This window comes from Phaethon aethereus (genome assembly GCF_964289735.1).
Source record: "Phaethon aethereus genome assembly, chromosome: 9".
Taxonomy (NCBI): Eukaryota; Metazoa; Chordata; class Aves; order Phaethontiformes; family Phaethontidae; genus Phaethon; species Phaethon aethereus.
The window spans coordinates 21,216,166-21,224,105 of NC_138585.1; positions in this window are offsets into that span (position 1 = coordinate 21,216,166).

A 7,940-nucleotide genomic window follows, 5' to 3' on the forward strand; every position below is an offset into this window, starting at 1 on the left:
TGGAGAGATCCGATCTTACGGAGTGATTCAATCTGATTATGCCAAGGAACGATATTTGTGTTACTGTACTTCAGATATTTGAAATCATTTAGGCTTACGCATGAAATAATATGCATCCATCTATACATAATGATGTTTTAATTTCTTTAGATTTGTGGGTCATGTCAATCTAAGAGAGGGAACTTGGATGGTTTAATTTTCAATGTCGCTAGAGCTTTATGGTGAAATTACTGCTTTTTCGTGTAGACTATTTATTTGCTATAACGTGTTCAAAAGTAGGAGCTTTCTTATTTCAGTAATGTTACCAAAATCAATTTATTTTAATATATTGAAGCTTGGTGTTGAAAAGCATACGTAATGGATTGAAAAGGGAGGAGGCACTGTATTTTACAAGCATAAAGCCAGTCATGGATTTCCTTCGCTTGGAGTCTGAGTGCGCTTCAGGATTCCTCTGTAGTTGCTTCAATATTGCCCTCTCAAAATTCAAACAATTTAATGGTTTTGAGACAGACCGTTTGTAGTAACGAATGTCACTCTACAGAGACTTGGTGTGTCTTGGAATTTCATTAGCGCAAATGGTCCCCTCCAGAGTATGGCCACCCTGAGATGCAGGAACCACAGGGAGGGGTCGCGGTGTGTAGATGTTACGCTTGCATGGTAGTGGTGGCCACCTCTGCTCTGTGAGGAGGAGACAGTATTCCAGGCGGGTGCGTTATGCCATTACTGCCCGAATCGTCCCTTTGAGGCTTAGTTGTCCTCGTGCTCCAACAGTCCGGTTTTTGTAAGTCTGTAGGAACTCGGGATCTCGGGTATTCATAAAGTCCATGCTCCCTACCTCGTAGGGAAATGATTTAATGGAAGTCTAAGCAATTCCCTCATGTCAGCACAGGGCAGCTGTAACAGAATAATAATTTAGGAGGAATTTATCAAGGATTCTGTAGAGAATGATGATGCCCCAGTTAGTACAATTTGGCCTTCAGGAAAGCGGACCCGGCAGATCTGCAGTGCAGAGGCTTTCTGACTAACTGAAAATTGGTGCCATAGGACCAAACAGGACTGTTTTAAGGATTAAGAGACACAGTTTTTCTTAATATGCTTAATGTGAAAATTCATTCTTCAGATACCAAGTCAAGGTTTTACTCTCAAGCAGATGTCAAGAAGTCTCAATAGAGGTCAAGAACTTTCAACAGACTGTTTTCTTTTTTCCACAGAGATATTCTGACTTATTCTAGATGCTGAGAACCCTGATTTGTTACCTTGGGAGAGCTGCATTTTGAGCTTTCTGAACTATATGTTCTTCAATATTTCAAGACTTCTTCACTGGCCTGAAGACAGCTCGGAATGAGCATTCCCCCTTCCCCGTTAGACAATGAAAGGTCCCTGCTCACAGTGATGCTGAGAGGAAATTTCCAGTTACTTCAGTGCAAGCAGAGCTAGGGCAGCACTTCTGAAAAGAAGTGTTGGTGGATGAAGGGTTTTTTCTAACAAATACTAAAAATCCATCTACTAAAGATCATCTTTCCCATTCCACTATATTGAAGCGCATGTAATCTAAGACACCGTTTGCTCTTTTTGTGTGTTGTCTCAGCCTTTTTGATTAAAAAAATAAATCTGCAGGCTTCATTTAGTTTATTTTCTACCTTTGTCCCTGCTTCAAATGTCTTCTATTGACAAAACCATCTGAAGGTGTAGGGTCCTTCTTACAAGTTGGGGTGCTGCATCATCCGCAATTAGGAGAGCTACTAGGAGCATAAGGTCCGCTGGCTGTTACACTTGAGCTGCATTGTGGCTTTACATTCTACAAACATGGAAAAAGACTTCACGATACAACCATGCATTCCTAACACCTAAATCGGGACCCGCAGTAGATTCTGACATAGAACCCTTATTTTCTTGCAAGTGAATCATTTTGTAAGGTAGGAAATTCCAGCCTCAGGAAAATAGTGAATAATTGCAATTACTGATGCTTAGTTTACTTTTTTAAGTTGTTATTTGGAAGTTTTGCAGTTCTTTCACGTTCTATTGCCACACCACATCTATCTTCAGTTTGCTTGAATACTGCAGCAAAGTCAGATGCTGATTAGGTGGGTAGGAACAAACTGCTGTCTAGCAGTAAGTAATTTGAAGCCAGAAGCCAATTCCCAAGGCGAAGTAGGAGTGTGTATGTAGTTTGTTGCAATTGCATTGTTTACCATCTCATGCTGAAATCAGTAAATCTTGCTGTGTGTGCTGAATTAAATATTCTATTATTTTATTCTATTAAATATTCCATTCCTACAGCTAATTTTACAGGAAATCATCCAATACAGCTTTTATAGAGAACAAATTATAACTTTGCACTGTGTGTTTTTAAAGCAGGGAAATTTCCTGCTCAGTACCCATTCGAAACATCAGTTAGAGAGCGGTGTAGTTTGTCGCTGTTGCCTGGACAGTGGGTATGCCTCTGAGTTTGGGGTTTATGTATAGATTTCTTATCTGGAGCATTCAAGTGTGAAATACTTGTTGACCCATTTATTTATTTATCTCGTGGCTTATTGCTGGGTGGATAAATCAACTTGGTCTTTCCATGCTTTTCTTGTTGCAGGTAAGTTTTGCCTCTGAATTGGACAAGAAATAAGAGAGAATAAGAATAAGGAATTTGTGCCCGTAGTGCTCTGTTAGTTTGAACATCAGCCTGTTACATGGATTTCTGTGTCACTGGCAGCTGGGTCAAATTTTACATGCGTGGATATAGGAATTAGGAGGGTTCTGCCTCTCCAGCTTGGCAACCATTTTATTCCACCTTATTTAGGAGGACTTTTAAATAAACAGGATCAAAGGGAATGCTTTTGCTTTTGGAGGTTCTGTTTGAAAGTAATGAGGTCATCAAGTACTGAGGAAGGCAAGGGGAAATGACTCTGGTTGTAGGTCTCGAAGAGGGCTCGGTGGACTGGCAGGCTGCACCCACCCGTTTCTGACAGACAGCTGCCAGTCTGGTCTCAAGGGCTTTTCTGAGCCATCTATTCCAATACCGTGACAGCCCTAATGTTAAAGCACTTTTCTGTCGAATCTGAATCTTCCTTGTTGAAATTAAAAGCTTACTCTTCTGTCCACCTGTCGTGGTTTAGCCCCAGCCGACAACTAAGCACCACGCAGCCGCTCGCTCACTCCCCCTCCCGCAGTGGGACGGGGAAGAGAATTGGGGAAAAAAAACTCGTGGGTTGAGATAAACACGGTTTAATAGGACAGAAAGAAAGAAGGGAACAACAATGATAATACCAACAAAGGAATGTACAAGAACAAGTGATGCCCAATACAGCAATTGCTCACCACCCCGTGATCGACAGCCCATCCCCAAGCAGCGATTTCCGCCCCCCGGCCAGCTCCAGTTTATGTACTGGGCATGACGTCGGATGGTATGGAATATCTCTTTGGCCAGTCTGGGTCAGCTGTCCCGGCTGTGTCCCCTCCCAGCTCCCCGTGCACCCCCAGCCTGCTCGCTGGCAGGCCAGCACAGGAAGCTGGACTGTCCTTGACGGCTCAGCAACAACCCAAAACATCAGCACGTTATCAACAATTTCTCATCCCAAATCCAAAACACAGTCTCACACTAGCTTCTGTGAAGAAAACCAGCTCTATCCTGGCTGAAACCAGGACACCACCCTGAATGTGGGGGGAAAGAGCGAGCTGTTCCTTCATTGTTCGCAGCAGCCTTTTAGATATTTGAAATCTGTTGTTGTGTCTTTTCTTCTTTAGGCTGAACCGTCCTCAGAACATCTTAATCAATTCATCAACACCAGCTGCTCCTCTTGATGAACAATCTAATGAATACTGAAATAAGAATCTTGTTTATAAGAAATATGGTCTCTGGCACAAGTGAGGAAGGGGGACGATGACTGCAAATTAAATAAGATTCCCAGTTTTGCAATTCTGTTCTAATAAATACAAACAATGGCTCAATAATTTAGGGGTTTGCATTACTGATGTCCCAGCAAAGGTTTGACTCCATTGTTCTTGGAAGTTTTATGTAAAAACCTTTTTTCCCTTCTATAAGCCTTTGTTCACACTGTTCCCCCTTCTTGGTTTTCAGTTAGTGACAGGCTTTGTTCAGAATTGTCCAACAGATCTATGTCTAAGCTAGGAATAAACCTCAAAATTCCCTACTCCAAGGCATTTCCCCCAAAACAGGATGGAGGAGCAGACTGAGGGTTGTATCTGCCCATGCCTTCCACCCGGGACCACCCTCCCAAACCAATACTGCTACAGAAATGTTCCCGAAATAGTGAGAATGGGGAAGGGCACCCTGGGAACAGGAGATGTACGTGATGCTTGCGCTGAAATGAGACAAGGGAGTTCATGAAATGCTCCTGTGATATGCTAATGTACTTGGTAACAGTACTAAGAAAGGGAGAAAGAATTTTTGCTGCTTTATATTAAACATGCTTTCAGGCAGCAAATGTTTTTTAACGTGATAAAAATATATTTTGGTCAAGGCTGCTTCTGTCTCATGGAGACCTACATATTCCTGATTTCTGACCACACAGCTACTTTGTCTCTCAAAGAGCTTCTTCTAAATAGACCAATGTCACAAGGATTAAAAAATAACCAAATCTATTGTAAATAAAAAGCTTTAAACACATACCGCTTTTTAGAACTGGAAAACCCCAAACGTCTGCAAACAGAGAGGTCATTTCTCAGCTGAGGCCACATATAAATAATTTCAATCCATATGGGAATTTTGAGGGAAAAACTGTAAGTTGTAAAAATCAAAAAACTGAAATATCTCTCAAGTACTCTGCTTAGCGGTCGCAGCTGGCTGCAGCCCTGACCACTGTGAAACAGCCCGTGAAAGGCCACCGGCGCGGCCAGCCCCAGGCGTGTGACTTGCATGGCATCTACCCCTCCGAGGTAAGACAGCCTCTGGCACGTGTCCCTGGGCACATGAACAGGTCAAAGCTCCCAAAAGGAGAGAGCAGGTTCTCTGTGAGCTGCTTCAGCTCACTGACCCAGCAGGAAAACACTGGCTGGTTTTATTTGGTATTTTTCCCGTTCCAGGGTGGAACGGCAGTGGCGGAGGCAGCGGGATCGCCCAGCAGCAGGGTGGGCTGTTAGACCGGCGCAGCTGCCGCTTCTACCCGCGCCGGTAGCGAAAGCCTGACATGTGCCGAGATTTCTGGGTGTGTTCTCCAGCAAATGGGCACCTGAGGGTGCTCGTGTCTGTGGGTATGCGGGGAATGACTGAAAAAGGGTGAAGAGATACAAACTGTACTTCCAGTATGCAGATGACTTGTAGCTCTGGGTTATTACGTACTCCGCTCTTGCCTGTACTGGGGAGCAAGCCGAGCCCCTTCCTCTTCGGGGCCTGAGCACGACTGCCACTGCCGCTGCGGGGAGCAGTCAGAAGAAAAGGCATCTCCTTTATCAGCCTTAACCGAGAGAGGGATTTTAAGGATCCAGCAGTCTCAGCGGTGGTGGAGGGGTAGGTGTGTACTGTATGCTTAGCTGCTTCCATCTCCCCAGAGAGCTGTGGAAACTAGAAGAGGAGATTTTATTAGCGTTATTTTATCACTGCCGCTGAGCAAGAAGGATGAGTTATTTTCCCGTTAGATTTGGGCATCTCCCCAATTTTCCAAAACTTGCTACTCCAGCTGGGATTGCTGCGGCAATGCTATACTTAGCTCACGATGAGCTGCACGATTTTGTTTTCTGTTCCTTTCCCCAGTGTTAGGGCGGTAGTTGTGCTTTGTGCAGGCTCCTAAGCAGTCTCAGCCCTGGGGTGAGAGCCGGAGCATTGGGCAGAATGGTGCAAGCCAGGCGCCGTGGCAAGCCCTGCAGCTCCGGAACTGCTGCCGGGGATCCCAGCAAGACTCGCTTCGTATGGAAAGCCATTTCCAGAAACTCAAACAACTTGGTGTGGACTAATAAGACTGGGTTTTAGGTTTCAGGGTGCAGGTGTGCGACTCTCATTGAGGTATCCTAACACCTCTCTGACCGAGAGTGCTGCTGCTTTTCAGTGTCCAGTTTGCGTGACAGACAGGCTAAAAGGGCAATGTGGTGTTGCAATGACTTGTGTAACCTGAACTAAACTACAAACAGGAAACAGAAAAGCGTCTTGGAACTGGAGCAAATGTAGTCAGTAAGATTCAGAACATAAGTGGTGGTATTATTACCCATTTCCTGTAAGCCAATTTACTGTACTTCAGCCTGCCTTCTCCTCTATACTAAAACAGCAGCCGGAGGAGTCATTAAAACAAAGATTGGATCCCAAGATTGCCTATAATTCAGATACTTCAGTGATAGAAAAATGTATAGTTTCAAGAGAAATCATGTGCAGGTACCAAATCTCACCAAATTGCAGAGATGTTAGCTTGTTCAAACCAACCCCTCTGTGCTTTAGAGGAAACAATTTACTACTTTAGTAAATAAACACAGCTGTTAAGAAGTTAAGATTAGACTGTCAGATTCATCGTCTGCTGAGTAAATGATAGCATACAGGCCTTTCCCTATCTGCGGAATTGAAGATGCCGGAGTATGCCTCAAGTATGGAAAAAAGGAGATTAAAAGGCAGATACAACAGATGATGCATTGGGACCACAGTGCTTTCAACTTGTGGGTGGATGGAGTGCTCTTCCAAAGTGAAGTCTGCTGTTACAGCAGGCACGTGTGTGTGTGGATGTACAGGGGGAGGGAGAGAAATGTTGGGACTTCATGAAGAGCACCAGGCTCTCGGCTTTGCAGAGCGACAGGGAAACTTCTACAGGCACAGTTGTCACTGGGATTTGGGGTCAGCTACTCTGCACTTAAAGACCTTCCTCTCGTTTCCTTGCACTAGTTTCTCTTGCAGGAGTGTTGCCTGTTCCCACTGTTCTAGCTCCCTGGGGCACGGTCCTGCATTAAATGCAGGTTTGAAAGTGATGTCTGTGTGATTTATATGAGAGGTGATCTCCTAACCAACAACAGGGAGGGGTGTTTGAGCAATGCCATATTTTGCCCTTCTCATCTGTAAACGTCATACCCCAGGAGGGTAGAAGGTGTTTTCTCTCTTGGTGTTACAGGTATTTCTAGGGTGGCTGACTGCTGGCTCCATCAAAGTCAGTAGCCAAATCTCTGGGAACTTCAGTATGACGGAATTTTCATCCCTGTCTCTGTGACTTCAGCTTTAAAAATTCATTATACAGATTTGGTGTGACCTGTGCCTCAGACAGCAGTTGGAATTCTTCATTAAAATCTACTTCTTTCCCTCTCATTTTTCAGTGGTGTCCTGCTAAACTGTGCTGCACCTTTTCCTGAAGCTAATGCCATGGTTTAAGTGAATGTTTTTAATGGTTTTTTTTCCATCTATTTTTCATTAGCCCAAGAGACTCTTCACAGGTGCCATGAGCTGCCTGGGAGCCTGGTTCCTTCCCGCTCATTCCCTGCCTTCCCCATCAGAGGCTGTGGCAAAGATTTTTCCGCTTATTGCCTGTCCCTGCAGCCTTCAGCAATAATATTATTCACTGACCTGTTTCTCTGATGGGCCTGTTTATATTTCTCATTTTCTACTGGTTTTGGAGAGCTGCTGAGTCAGTGATTCTCTTTTCCAGTTGCCTTAAGAGATGACATTTCTGTACAGCAGTTCATCTCTAAGACTACCTGAATTCTTAACCTCATGCCTGAAAACACCAACACGCTGCTGCCACAGAGGTGGTTGAAGCCTTAAAACAGGCATCGTTGCAACATCATGAGAAAGTCTCGGTGGTGGCTGTCCAGCAGCGCGATGGGCGAGGGGTGCTGTGTCAGGAAGCAGTGGCCGTTCAGCCCAGCCAACAGATCCTGTGTATTCGCTCCTGGGTGAGCTTTCGCCTTGGTCTGTCGACGTTTGCTTTCCCTCAAAGCTGGTGGTGGAGGCTGGGGGAAGAGGGTGGCTTTGCACATGCCGCACACCCGGACAGCGAGCTGCTGCTGGGGGTCACGGCTATCTT